The sequence below is a fragment of the Nicotiana tabacum genome, chromosome 8, assembly GCF_000715075.1.
Source record: "Nicotiana tabacum cultivar K326 chromosome 8, ASM71507v2, whole genome shotgun sequence".
Lineage (NCBI taxonomy): Eukaryota > Viridiplantae > Streptophyta > Magnoliopsida > Solanales > Solanaceae > Nicotiana > Nicotiana tabacum.
In genome coordinates, this window is record NC_134087.1 from 172,867,960 (window position 1) to 172,882,793 (window position 14,834).

At 41.3% G+C, this 14,834-nt stretch overlaps 1 non-coding gene across 1 annotated transcript; it reads right to left on the minus strand.

Moving 5' to 3' along the window:
- Nucleotides 1–7,800: 7,800 nt before the first annotated feature.
- On the minus strand, nucleotides 7,801–7,907 carry LOC142163751 (small nucleolar RNA R71). Its single transcript, XR_012694680.1, has one exon. It is a non-coding gene; the product is annotated as a small nucleolar RNA R71 (small nucleolar RNA).
- Nucleotides 7,908–14,834: the final 6,927 nt, after the last annotated feature.

Below are 14,834 nucleotides of genomic sequence, written 5' to 3' on the forward strand. Positions count from 1 at the left end.
TACTATTTTTTATCACAACAAATAAACAAACTATTATTTTTCATTCATAACAAGCAAACTAACTAACGTAACATAAAACATTCCTTCTTTTCTTTTTTTTTCAAAATTTCGGCAGAGTTTCGCCACTACTTGGACATTTGTTTTTTTTTCTTTTAAAAATAAGTAGTTAGATCTCTACACTGTTATTTTCTCATCTTTTTCACGATTTTCTAATTTGTGGAAAATGATGACAACATACAAAATCTTTTGAATTTTCATGCTTTTTTCTTTTTTATTTTCATTATATATATATATATTATTTTCAAAAATGTGGCATGGGGGACATAGGGAATTCCAAGACTTCCTGGATTCCGCAAATGTTCCCCATGCGCTTTTCCCAAAAATAAAGCATGGGGGACATAGGGAATTCCAAGCCTTCTTGGATTCCACAAATGTTCTCCATGTGCTTTTCCCAAAAATGAAGCGTGGGGGACATATGGAATACCAAGGCTTCTTGAATTCCACAAATGTTCCTCATGTGCTTAATTAACATAATAGCATGCTTATCTTAAAAAATTGTGCAACTTTCTTATTTAACGTGATTAGCATGATAAGGAGTGCAATTTGTCCTCAACTATCATTGGTCCGCCAAATGACCCTTTTAACCTTGAATAAATACAACATGTAGCACAGAGGATGCCTTAAGATGGTCTATTATTTTCAGGTTGCTTGTCCTAGACGGACCCAACCCTTGTGTTGAGTCCCCTAAGTCAAATGCACATAATGCAAATAAACGCTCCTACTAGGGATCTGGCATGAAGCTAAGTTATTCTAGGTTCAAACCTGGGTATGTGTTCTAGACAGTGTACCCGAGCGGACAACTCGAGTCGAGGAGGGGGCTACGTACCAGGGACCCGCGGGGTCGTCCGGCTTTGTAACTTATCCGGCCTCTTTCTTATTTCAAGGTATGACACTAACAGAATAGGGAGTCTCGACCAGCGAGCTTCTCCCCGGAGGTAAGAATAGAAGGGTTTCGGCACAGTTTATATATAGTTCAAATAATATCAAAGCGGTAAAAGCATCATTTAGCACATTGAGTTAAAACATGTAATAAAATCAGATAATAAATAAAGCCAAATAATAACAATTATTCTAAGCTCGAATTCTTAATCTTGAACCAGTGGTTCTAGGTCATTTGTCCCCAGTGGAGTCGCCAGAGCTGTCACACCTCATTTTTACATACCCGCGAGGGGGCAAAGGAGTTTTTCCAATTAAAGGACAATCGAAACGGGATTGGTTTATTTATTTCAGAGTCGCCACTTGGGAGATTTAGAGTGTCCCAAGTCACCAATTTTAATCCCGAATCTAGGAAAAGAATGACTCCATATTACAGTCTGCGTACCAGAAATCCGGATAAGGAATTCTGTTAACCCGGGAGAAGGTGTTAGACATTCCCGAGTTCCGTGGTTCTAGCACGGTCACTCAACTGTCATATTCGGCTTGATTATCTGATTTTATACAAGTATGAACTTATGTGCAAAATTTAACTTTTAACCGCTTTTATCATTTACTGTTATTTTTATCAAGAATTGCAACGTTGTGAAAATGTATCTCGAACCGCGTTACAATCAATGTACACGTGGTCGTCGACACACTTTGACTCCGTTGAGATTTGGATTTGGGTCACATCAATGTGCACCCGAGTTTAAGGAAATTAAATTATTAAAGGCGCGCCTAAAGCGACTAACGTATCATTTACTTTGGGTAGGGCCGTGGAGTTTTGCTAAACGGTCCATCCCGAAGTCTAAGCAATTTTAAAGCAAATATTTACTGAGGGCCCCGTAATTTTGCATTTTTATTCGGCGAGGCTCATCTCATTCTTATTTTAGAAGGAATTTGCAACGTCATGGACAAACATCTCGAACCACGTCACAATCAATGTACTCGTGATTAGAGACACATTTCGACTCCGTTGAGATTTGGATTTGGGTCACATAAATGTGCACCCGAGTTAAGGAGATAACATTATTAAATACGCGCCTAAAGCAAACTAGTGTATTGTTATTTTGGGTAGGGCCGTGAAATTTGCTAAACGGCCCGTCCCGGAATCTAAGTATTTAACACATATATTTTTGTGAGGGCTCCGCAATCTGTACATTTTTTATTTAGCGAAGCTTGTCTCGTTTTTTTTTTTTTAAAGGATGTCATTTTTATGCCTTTAACAATACTAAACCTTACAGCCCCTTTACAACTAAAATCTCATAACTTGTTAGAAATTTAATAAAAGGAGTTTAGCGAATGAGCGTTTCGGTAGTAGTAACAACATGTACTAATATTAATTTTGTCTAAATGCACTAAGTAAAGGAAGGGACGAACCAATTAACGTCAAACTGTGTCATAGAACACGTAATACAACTTAATCAAATGACATCAAATAAACAACAATACATAACGCAAAAATGGACAAAATGCATACGGTGAAGACATAAGCAGAAAATAATCATACCAATTTCTATATTACATTTTCGAACATTTAACGTAACCTTTCCTTATCTAACACTTGAGGTTTACTAACCTGAACAAAACAGAAACGGATGGAGCCATGGACCAGCCCTCAACCTCGACCTCAACGGATAACCTCGAATGGGAACCCATGGAAATAGTCATCAAAGCTCAAACGGAACAGCTCGCGCCAGAAACTCGAACGCGAACGGGCTGAGGATGAATCATGGATGCTATTGGTTTTTTTCGAGAGGTCCTTTTAACGCGAGGGTGCTGAACGGAAGTTACAGTTTGGCGGTGGCGTTTGGACGCAAGGGAGTTGGGTTGAGGGACAGTGGCGACGCAGCAGCAACAGCTGCTGCTCGACAGGGCTCCGGTGGTCGTTTGTCTTGAGGAAGTAGCAGCTATGGAGGGTGCTGGTGGCGGGCTGTTTGGGCAGAAAAGATGGAGCAGTGTTTGTGGGTCGTCGATGCTGCAGTGGTTCCGACGAGGAAGCAGCAGCAGCTGCTGCTTGATAGCAGCTGAGGCGTGGGGGGTCGTTTGCGGGTTCAGCTAGTGAGGCAGACGATGGGGGAGTTGGGCGACGCAGCAGCAGGTTGGTTTGGGTGGACCTGGAGCTCGTAGCGAGCAGCAATGGTGGTTTCACGGAGGGAGGTGGTGGCGGGCTTTGTTGATAGTGGTCGTGAGACGGAGAGGGAGTCGGACGCAGGTGGTCGACGATGGTTATGGCGTTTGGACAGTAGGGTCGTTAGGGTTTTCTCTTGTTCCTTCTTCTTTTGGAAGAAGATCAACAGTGCTCAGCCTTTCAAAAATCCAAATCCCCCTCTTCCCGTGTTTTCCCCGTGCATTTGTAGCTCTTACCAAGAAAAATGGACCCCACGTGTGTAGGGGTCCAAGATTTGTGTCCCCCATGCGCGGTGGGGTTCCCCGTGTACGGTGTTCCGTCCGTGTTCCCCACGTGTGTCCCCCATGTGTGGTGGACTCGGATTATTATGGGCTAGGTCCGAAAATTAGGCCTAAAAACGGGTAGTTTAAACCCGAATATTATTCTTTTGCCCGGACCCGAGAATAAGAACACGACGTTGCTCAACTAATCCTATGTAAGCAAAATAACTACCAAAATAAGACTAATATTTAAAACAAAACTATATCTTTTTTTTTATATTTTTTCAAGATTAAAATAGCTACAAAATATTAATAAAACTATTTTTTGTAATTTTTGTTTTTATATAAAGATAAAATATAAAGTAATATTTTTGTATTTTTTTCAAAATTAAAATGACTACAAAACATTAATAGAACTATATTTTTTTGGTAATTTTCGAAATTTTATAAAGTACAAAATAAGGTGCAATTATTTTGTATTTTTTCAAGTTTTTGAGAAATACATAAACTAAAATTTATATATATATTTTTTGTAATTTTTCTTTTGCGACGAAATAAAGTAAAATAGTCAAAATAGCTATATTAGACCTAAATTAAATATTTACGCTAAAAATGTGGAAATTCTCGGGGAGGGTCAAAAATCACGCGTCTACAGATGTTCCTCAAGGTCGGATGATAAAACACACCAAATTGTCAATCACAAGAGAAAAATGAACTTGGGATTACTTACTAGAAGGGACTCTATCTTTCAATGAAGAGGATGCAGAAGGAATCATGCAACCTCATAATGATACATTGGTAATATCTGTACTTATGAATAAAATTAGAGTTAAACGTGTGCTAATTGATCCAGGTAGCTCGACCAACATCATTTGATCGAGGGTCGTAGAACAACTCGGCCTGCAAGATCAGATTGTACAAGCGGCTGGACTGTTGAATGGATTCAACATGGCCTGTGAAACTACTAAGGGAGAAATAACATTGCCAGTAAATGTTGCTGGTACTACCCAGGAAACTAAGTTTTATGTAATCGAGGGGGACATGCGATACAACACCCTGTTCGAAAGACCATGGATCCACAACATGGGGGCTATACCTTCGGCCCTTCACCAGGTATTTAAATTTCCAACACCAGAGGAGATACAGACTATTTACGGGGAACAACCTGCCGCAAAAGAGATGTATGAGGCCGATGAAGTAATTCTGATATTAACGCTCTCATCAAAAGGGTACTCAGGTTCGAAACCAAAGTAGGAAGCCAAATAGCAATTATCAATGTCAGATTCGACTTAATCGGACAAGCAAGGGATTGACAAAGATGATGACTTCGGGGTTCCTCGATCTTTTATTGCCTCTAATGATTTCGACGCTACCAATTCAACGGTCGAAGAACTGGAGCAAGTTGTGCTGATCGAACATCTGCCTGATCAGAAGGTATACCTGGGCAAAGGGTTAACTCCCGAGCTCAAGAAAAAACTTATTCAATTTCTTATAGCTAATATGGATTGTTTTGCTTGGTCCCATCTCGATATGACAAGGATCCTACCGGAGCTCACTACTCACAAACTGATCCTGGACCCGATGTTCCTCCCAGTAAAACAAAAAAGGAGACCCAGTCCGAGATCAAACATGCCTTCATCAAAGACGAGGTAACTAAGATCCTTAAAATAGGGTCCACCCGGGAGGTCAAATACCCGGAATGGTTAGCGAACGTAGTTGTGATTCCTAATAAAGGGACCAAACTAAGAATGTGCGTAGATTATAAAGACCTAAATAAAGCATGTCCTAAAGATTCTTTCCCTTTGCCTAACATCGATCGCATGATTGACGCTATGGCCGGCCACGAGACCCTATTTTTTCTCAATGCCTATTCCGGTTACAACAAAATATGGATGAACCCGGGCGACCTAGAAAAAACCTCTTTCTTCACTAAATATGGCACATACTGCTATAACGTAATGCCATTTAGATTAAAAAATGTCGGTGCCACTTACCAATGACTAGTAAACCAAATATTCAAAGAACAAATAGGAAAACCCATGGAAGTTTATATTGACGATATGCTAGTTAAGTCCCTGCGAGCAGAGGACCATTTAAAGTATTTGCAGGAAACCTTCAGTATATTAAAAAAGTACAACATGAAGCTGAATCCAAAAAAATGTGCATTCGGGGTCGGGTCCGACAAGTTTCTCGTATTCATGGTATCCAATTGAGGGATCAAGATTAACACAATAAGATCAAAGTTATTGATGATATCACGGTAGTGGATATGTGAAGGCTATACAAAGGCTAACCGGGCGCATTGCAGCCCTGGGGCGATTCATCACGAGGTTGTCCAATAAAAGTCATCGATTTTTCTCGTTGCTGAAAAAGAAAAACAACATCACATGGACCCCAGAATGTCAACGAGCTCTAGAGGAACTTAAGTGATACTTATCGAGCCTACCATTGCTTAATGATAATAGGCTATATTTATGTAGTTTAGCGTCCATTTACGCCCCAACTTAGCTATGCTTTATTGTTATATGAAGGTTAAATGACAACAAATAGCTCTAATTATGAATTTTGTGCTTTGCAATAGCAAGTCTTGATTATGAGGACATTGAACAGTGTTTGGAGCTAATTTGGAGCAAGGAAAGCCAATCGGAGGTGAAAGCGTGTGAAAGAAGAAGGAAAAAAAATAGAAAACAGCTGAACTTCACGAGCGCGGGCCAAGCGCGGGTGCGCTCCAGCCGTGCTCGTCACCTCGAGGAAAATTATTTTCAAGGGTAATTTTTTAACTTCAGGGGCAACTCTCCTTAACATATAAGAAGCGCAGGTCACCCAAAGTGAGGGTATCAAGGTTTTTGAGGGATTATTAAAGGCAAGAAGAGGCAAGGCGAAAGATTCGGCATAGAGTTTTACCTTTCTTCCCCTTGTTTTGATCTTTAATGATGAATTCTACTGTTGTGATTGTGAAAACGATTATTCGTAGCTAAACATTTAATCTAGGGTTTTGATGGAACCTCTTGGAGGATGAATTTCTGATATGTTAATATAGATTTGCCTTAATAAATTCTTTGTCTGTTCAACTATATTGTGATTGTTATTGATTGAAGGGCTCTCAATCGACTGTGCCTATTTAGTATGCATTACTCGGGAGAGAGTGTATATTTAGGTAGTTGTTGAACAACACCACTCCTAATGTATATGAGGGATCAATAGGAAGGGTTTAATGGTGGTATTAGGGATAACGAAACCGTGGGTGTGATCTAAGTGAGCTGTAACTAAGGCCATTTAGCGTAATTCGGGAGAATATATCTAATATATTGTTGTAGTTACTCGGGAGAGAGTTACGACAGTCAAAGTGCTAATGATCGATAGAGAAAACTTAAGCAAATTTATAGCAAACATAACGAAAAGGATTCCGACAAGAGGGGAAATCATAAGACCATTCTCATTCTTTCTTACAATCAGTCTATAGCTAGTCTTAATTTACTGCAGTTTTATTACATAATATTTAGTTAATAAACACCCAAATTGTTAATCAAATATCTCTGAAGATTGAATACGTGAATTTCTGTGAGTCCATTAGATGTTATTGATAGGTTAATTCCCTATGGGATTCGACTCCGGACTTGTTAACCGAAATATATTTGTAGCAACCGCTTTGTCCTTTTTATAAGACATTGCTGGGCGTGATCAAATTTTGGCGCTGTTGTCGGGAAATTAACAGTGTTATTGATTGCAGTTAAAAAGAAGTGATGAAATTTTTAGTGTAGTCAATTTTCTTCAATTTAAACTGATCATTAAAATTCTAACGTTTGTAGTCATGGTTGTCACAGGTGCATGCCTAGAAACTCCTCAAGAACTGGAGAATTGTTCGAAGCATTATCATATCCTGAGAAGGTGTCCAAGGCATTGAACAGTGCAAACAGGAAAGGCAAACAATGATGAAACTCAACCAAAAGAATTGAATCAGACATGGAAGACGATAATCTAAACAACAGGGACAACATGAATGACCCAAACAACAGAAACAACGCAAATGACCCAAATGATCAGGGTGTGGCACCTCTTGTGCCAGAAGCAGCACTATATGACTGGGCATAACCCACAGCTGACAACTTAACAACTGCTATTGTAGTCCAACAGATACAAGAAGACTCATTTTAGATCACCAATAACATGTTACATGTGTTGTAGAATAAGGGACTATTCTATGGGTCATACATTGAAGATCTTCAGCAACATCTAAAGAACTTCCTCTCAATATGTGCCATGCAGAGACAGCACAATGTCACACCGAAAGCAATATGTTTGTTGTTGTTTCCATTATGAATGACAAGAGTAGCCCAGACTTGGCTTAATTCACTCCCTATCAACTCCATCACTACTTGGGAGGAATTAGTCAAGCAATATTTGAGCAAATTTCACCCACCCAACAAGACTGCTCAACAAATTGATGAGATATTGAGCTTTAAATAGAGACCCACTGAGACGCTGTATGAAACGTGGGAGAGATTCAAGGGTCTCCTAGTTGCATGTCCACATCATGGTATTTCGAAGCAAATGTTGGGGCAGAGATTTTACATGGGTTTAACAGATACTTTGAAGGCTAATGATGATGCTTCAGTAGGTGGAGCATTTTTGAGCAAGACATTCAGAGAGAGCAAGATCCTGCTTGACAAGATGACACAAAACGCAGGGTGGACAACAAGGAATGCTCCAATCACTCATGTGGTTCACTCAGTGGCTCTAGACCCAGCTAACACCATAGCTAAAAATATGGCTACTTTGATGACACAAATGATCATCCTCACCAAAAAGGTGGAAGAATCAGGCCAGAAGCAGTGGGTACACATAGTTGATGCAACTAATAGGGGTCTATGCACATCATGCATTAATCAGCCATATGTCTGCTTATGGAGTGTTGAAGGTGATAATCAACAATATCAGGAGAACATGAATTATGTGGCTAACTATGGGGGACCAAGACCAGGTGGTCAGAATTAGGGTCCGCAAAATCAACAATACAGACCAGCTTAGCAGCAGTACAATAACAACAATAATCATGGGGCTATGCGACCACAGGGAAAAATGGTGCCTTACCAAAGACAACAAGGGTACAACTAGCAAAATCAGCAGCAGGCTTATCAACAACCTCCACAAAAACAGATTGTGAGACATGAAGATGGGTTTGCTAAACTTGAGGGTGTGATGCAACAAGTGATTGGGTCCACTGGAAAGCTAGTTGACAGAGTAGACTCACATGAGTCAGCAATCAAAAAAAATTGAGATTGAGTTAGGACAGATTTCCATGGCCCTAAATAATCGTCCTCATGGGACGATACCTGCTGACACCCAAATCAATCCAAAAGAGCAGGGCCCGAAGCAGTTGATGGCAGTGAGTCTCCAAAATGGTAGGGACTTGGATATGGAGAAAGAAATTACTCATGAAATAAAGGCCGACTGATACACTGGTGCCAGTGCCCATTAAGTTAGATGATTCAACAGGTTTAACTGAGGTGACGATACAGAATGCGCCACCAACAAGGAAAATGTGGTTGAAAAAGATAATGAAAATGCACCGAAACCGGCAGTAGAAGTAGTTCCTAAACAAGAGAAAAGTCAAATTACAGGGAAGAAGCGACCTTCAGCACCATTCTTATAGAGATTGGCTAAGTATAAAAAAGATCAGCAATACAAGAAATTCTTGGAGATGTTGAAGCAAATTCAGGTAAACATTCCATTGATTGATGCATTAAAGGAAATACTCGGGTCTGCAAAGATGATGAAGGACTTGATGTCCCGCAAGTTTGACTTCCAAGACGTGGCCACAGTTACACTAACTCAGACCTGCAGTGTTGTTGTGACGAGACCAATAGCTGAGAAGTTGTATGACCCAGGGAGTTTCACAATCCCTTGCATAATAGGCAACTTTGCATTTTCTAAGGCACTGTGTGATCTGGGAGAAAGCATAAACCTTATGCCCCTAGATATCTACAAAAGTCGAGGCATTGGAAAATCTAGACCCACGTCTATGCTACTACAGCTGGCTGACCGAACTGTGAAAAGGCCCTCCGGGATTCTAGATGATGTATTGGTGCAGGTTGGGAGGTTTGTGTTTCCAGCAGATTTCGTCATCCTTGACTGTCGAGTTGACGAGGAAATTCCCATAATTTTGGGAAGACCATTCTTGGCCACTAGGACAGCTCTAATTGATTGTGAAACTGGAGAGCTCAAAATGAGATTGAACGATGAAGAGATAACATTCAACGTGTAGAAATCTATGCGCAGACCCAGTGAATTTGCCAATTTCTCTCTAATAGATGCGGTGGATGTAGTGTTGGAGGAGGACGATGCAACATTGAACCTTAAAGACCCTCTAGCAGCTTGTCTCATGAACTTAGACGAAGCTAATGGTGAAGACTTGGCAGAGTGGGTACTTGCACTTGAAAGCCAAGGTTTTTGGAAAAGGGAGTTGGAATTTGAGCCTTTGCACTTGGAGGAAAGAAAAACTCATACAACTAAGCCGTCAATAGAAGAGCCACCAAAGCTGGAACTGAAGCCATTACCATCCCATCTTAGGTATGCATTCTTAGGACCTGACTCAACTCTACCTGTTATTATCTCATCCAGTTTGTTAGATGTGTAGGCAGAACAACTTTTGCAGGTACTAACTGAGTGCAAGGCTGCAATTGGGTGGACCATTGCAGACATTAAGGGGATCAGCTCGGCCTTCTGTATGCATAAGATTCTGCTGGAAGATGGGCACAAACCTTGCAAATAACATCAAAGAAGGCTGAACCCCAACATGAAAGAAGTGGTGAAAAGGAAGTGATTAAATGGTTAGATGCGGAAACCATATTCCCCATCTCTGACAGCAATTGGGTTAGCCCAGTGCAGTGTGTATCAAAAAAGGGAAGGATGACGGTAGTGAAAAATGAGAAGAATGAGTTGATCTCTACACGAACAGTCACAGGATGGCGAATCTGTATGGACTACAAGAAGTTGAACTTGGCCACCAGGAAGGACCACTTCTCACTGCCATTCATTGATCAGATGCTAGATAGATTGGCAGGGAGGTCTCACTTTTGCTTCCTAGATGGGTACTCGGGGTATAATCAGATTTCCATTGCCCCGGAGGATAGAGAGAAAACATCATTCACTTGCCCTTATGGAATCTATGCTTTTCGGAGAATGTTGTTTGGCCTATGCAATGGACCCGCCACATTCCAGAGGTGCATGATGACTGTCTTCATAAATATGGTAGAGGAGTTTTCATGGATGACTTCTCAGTGGTGGGAAATTCATTCGATGATTGCCTTGTGAATTTGAGGCGAGTTTTGAAAAGGTGCATAGAGAATAATCTGGTACTAAATTGGGAAAAGTGCCATTTCATGGTACAGGAAGGTATAGTCTTGGGGCACCAAGTGTCAAGTAAAGGTATTGAGGTGGATCGTGCAAAAGTTGATGTGATAGTAAAGCTTCCACCACCTACCTCAGTCAAAGCAATCAGAATTTTTCTTGAGCACGCCGGTTTCTATAGGAGATTTATAAAAGACTTTTCCAAAATTGCTAACCCCTTATGTAAATTGCTTGAAAAGGATCACCCTTTTGTGTTTTTTGATAACTGTAGGGTAGCTTTTGAGGAATTAAAGAAGAGACTAGTGACATCACCTATCATAGTTGCCCCCAACTAGGAGCAACCATTTGAGCTGATGTGTGATGCTAGTGACTATGCTGAGGGTGCAATGCTTGGGCAACAAAAAGATAAAATAATGCATCCAATATACTACGCAAGTAGGACGTTGAGTGGAGCCCAGCTACATTATACTGTGACTGAAAAGGAGATGTTGGTAGTGGTGTTCGCATTTGACAAGTTTAGGTCTTACCTGATAGGCTCAAAGGTAATTGTTTATACTAACCATATTGCTCTTAGGTACTTAATTGAAAAGAAAGAGTCAAAAGCGCGCCTAATTCGATGGGTGCTACTGCTACAAGAATTTGATTTGGAGATCCATGACCGAAAGGGAACGGAGAACCAAGTAGCAGACCATTTATCCAGGCTGGAAGGAGCTGAAAAGAAGGTTGAGGTAGAAGAGATTTTGGAAACTTTTCCAGATGAACAACTACTAACAATGAGTCTCGAGGAAGTGCCATGGTATGCAGACATTGCAAACTACTTGGCAAGCGGTATAGACCTTTCTTCTGTTCGAAAGAAAATGTTCTTTTGTGATTGTCGTATGTATTACTGGGATGAGCCTTATCTGTTCAGGATTTGTGTTGATAACATGATCCAGAGATGTATCCCCGAGATAGACCAGTCTTCTATTTTGTAGGCTTGTCATGCGTCACCATATGGTAGGCCCTTCGAGGGAGTGAGGACAGCTGCAAAAGTCTTGGAGTCAGGGTTCTATTGGTCAACACTGTTCAAAGATGCACATCAATGGATAAAGGGTCGTGATGAATGCCAACGAATGGGGAACATTTCCCGCAGACATGAGATGCCCATGAACCCAATTCATGAAGTAGAAGTGTTTGATGTATGGGGGATCGACTTCATGGGGCCGTTCGTCAGCTCATATGGAAATAAGTACATACTCGTCGCTGTGGACTACGTGTCCAAATGGGTGGAAGCTGCAGCTCTCCCTAAAAATGATGCAAGGGGGTAATTTGTTTTCTAAGAAAGAACATTTTCACCCGATTTGGCACCCCAAGGGCAATAATCAGTGACGAAGGCACTCACTTTTGCAATCGAGCCTTTACTAAGTTGTTGGAGAAGTATGATGTACGCCACAAGGTGGCCACCCCATACCATCCATAAACAAGCGGGCAAGTGGAAGTCTCAAATAGAGAAATAAAGAGTGTGCTAACCAAAATTATGAATGCAACTAGAACAGATTGGGCAATGAAGTTAGATGATGCACTGTGGGCATATTGAACCGTTTTCAAAACTCTAATTGGCATGTCACCGTACAAATTGGTATTTGGGAAGACGTGTCATTTACCCGTAGAGTTGGAACATAGAGCTTGGTGGGCATTGAGACAGTTGAATCTCGATACTGAAGCGGCCGAAACAAACCGAGTAACGGAATTGCATGAGCTGGATGAGTTCCGATATCAAACTTTTGAGAGCACACGATTATACAAGGATAGAATAAAGATGATACATGACAAGAATATTATTGAGCGGAATTTTGAACCTAGAGATACGGTATTTCTATACAATTCGCGTTTAAGGTTGTATCCAGGCAAATTGAAATCACGATGGTCAGGCCTTTTTCGTGTGGTTGAAGTTCACCCCACGGGAGCAGTAGAGATTGTTGCGAGTAATGACTCTCGCACATTTAGAGTCAATGGGAATAGACTAAAACATTATGTGGGCATGGAGGAAGCAAAAAAAGTGTCAGTGGCCTATTTAATCGAGCATCCAAAGTTGAGAGTACCTTAATTGCGCTTATCTACGTTGTGTCGCGACGTTAAATCAGACGCTTCATGGGAGGCAACCAATTGATTTGTTGTATATGTCGTGCCACGATATTAACAAAGGTGCTGGTTGGGAGGCAACCCAATGCGTAGTGATTTTAGTGTAGTTAGAAGTGTTATTTTGATTTTTGTAAGTAAAAACAAGTGCAGGTGAGCCTGGGCAAGGGACAAGTCCATCTGACTCTTAAAGAGAGGTAAAAATTTGAGAAATCACGAGGCACAGGTGCGCTACCGTGCATGAACCGCGCTAAGACTGCTCATATTGCAATGTATTATGCCTCAAAGTTCCGCCCAGGAGCGCGGCCGCACTCAGACCACACTCAGACCGCACATATGGCGAAGTATTCTGTTTCACAAGCGCGGTCGCGCTCGGACCGCGCTTGTACCATCTCGTCTTCCACTTGAGTTTAAGCTAAAAAAAATCAGTTTATTTTACTTCTTTTTAATAATTGTTTTGTCTTTTAATTGTAATTTACTAACTTATTCCCCCCCCCCAACCTGATATCTCTCTCCCTCTTCTATTCTACTTACGCCCAAACCTAAACCCTCACTCACAAATCAAAATACTCACCTCCCCTCTTTTCCCCCAAAGATCCCCAGCCATAACACTCTGAAATTCACGATCCCAACACACCCACGCCACCCTATTTTCTCTTCTAACTATCTCCTCACATCTACTAACCTCAATCCCACCAGGTAAGGTTTTGTTTTTGGAATATTTGTGTTCTTGGTGATGCAGTTGAACCCTATTTTGTAATTTTGAACCCTATTTTATTTTATTTTTGTAGTGTGCTCTTGTATGCTAGTTGGTTTGTTGAGGTTATTGTAAATGTATCTCTTAACACATGTGGGTGACATTGGGGCAATTGTGGTGGTTTTTGGCTTATAAATTTATTAATTGGGGACTCTGGTGAATGGTGCATACAAAGTGTTTGTTAGAATGCCTTAGTGAGTTGTTGATGTTAATTATGACCAATTGGGCGGATGAAGTCTAAGTAACTGCCTTTAGTTCACATCTCTTGTGTTTCACTGATGATGTTGTTGATTTTAGGTACTATGGCACCTTCCAGGAAATGCCGAACCACCGGTGCTTCATCTAGCGGCCAAGCTGGATTCTCCAGAGCGCGCGCTTCGGCTCTTGCTCATCCTTATGATAGTAACAGGTTCGTTTCCGCTGCAGCTCAGGACCGTTTTGCTGATAAGGCGACCAAGAAACTAATACCAGAGAAGGGCATGGATATTGGGTCGCTCTAATATGACTGCCCCAACTTGTACAATGAGCTGGTTAGACGTAGGCTAGAAATTTTCTTTGAAGAACCGGATGATAGGAATTTGATGGTTGTGTGTGAGTTCCATGCGAACGTTAAAGAACATGTGAATGGTGTGGTCACAGTGCGCAAAAAACTTGTGGACGCCTCTGTTGAGGCTATTAGGAGAGTATATCGCATGCGCACACCTGTGGCAGAAATGGACGACTATTATGAAGCCTATGGTAGGTTATACACTCAGTGAGAGTTATTCTTTGAAACAATTTGTGTGCCTGGCAAGGAGATTGTATGGATGAAACATGGGAAAATGTTCCATTTAGCGGCACTCACCTTTGAAGGGAAGTGCTGGTTGTATGTCATCAACAACTGACTGCTCCCGTTTTCCAATACCACGAAAGTGAATGCTCCTCGCACTGCATTGATTTGGTATTTTATAAATGGTCACAATTTTGACGTGGCCAAGATTATTCACGAGGAGATGTTTACTCGTTGTCCGGTGAAGAGGTATGATTTCTTTTTCCCTTCCCTAGTCACTAGGCTATGACGGGCAGCTCGGGTGCTGGAAAACTTAAGTGATGGTAAAGTGCCGAGAGAGGAAAAGTTTCGAGCAGATAAGGTAACTACTAGGAAGGAGCCTGTGGCACCTGGTAGTGATGATAGTGATGACTTAGATGCACCTGAGGAGGGAGAGGATGAGCAGGAGGAAGCGGGAGCCAAGTCGCCCATCCA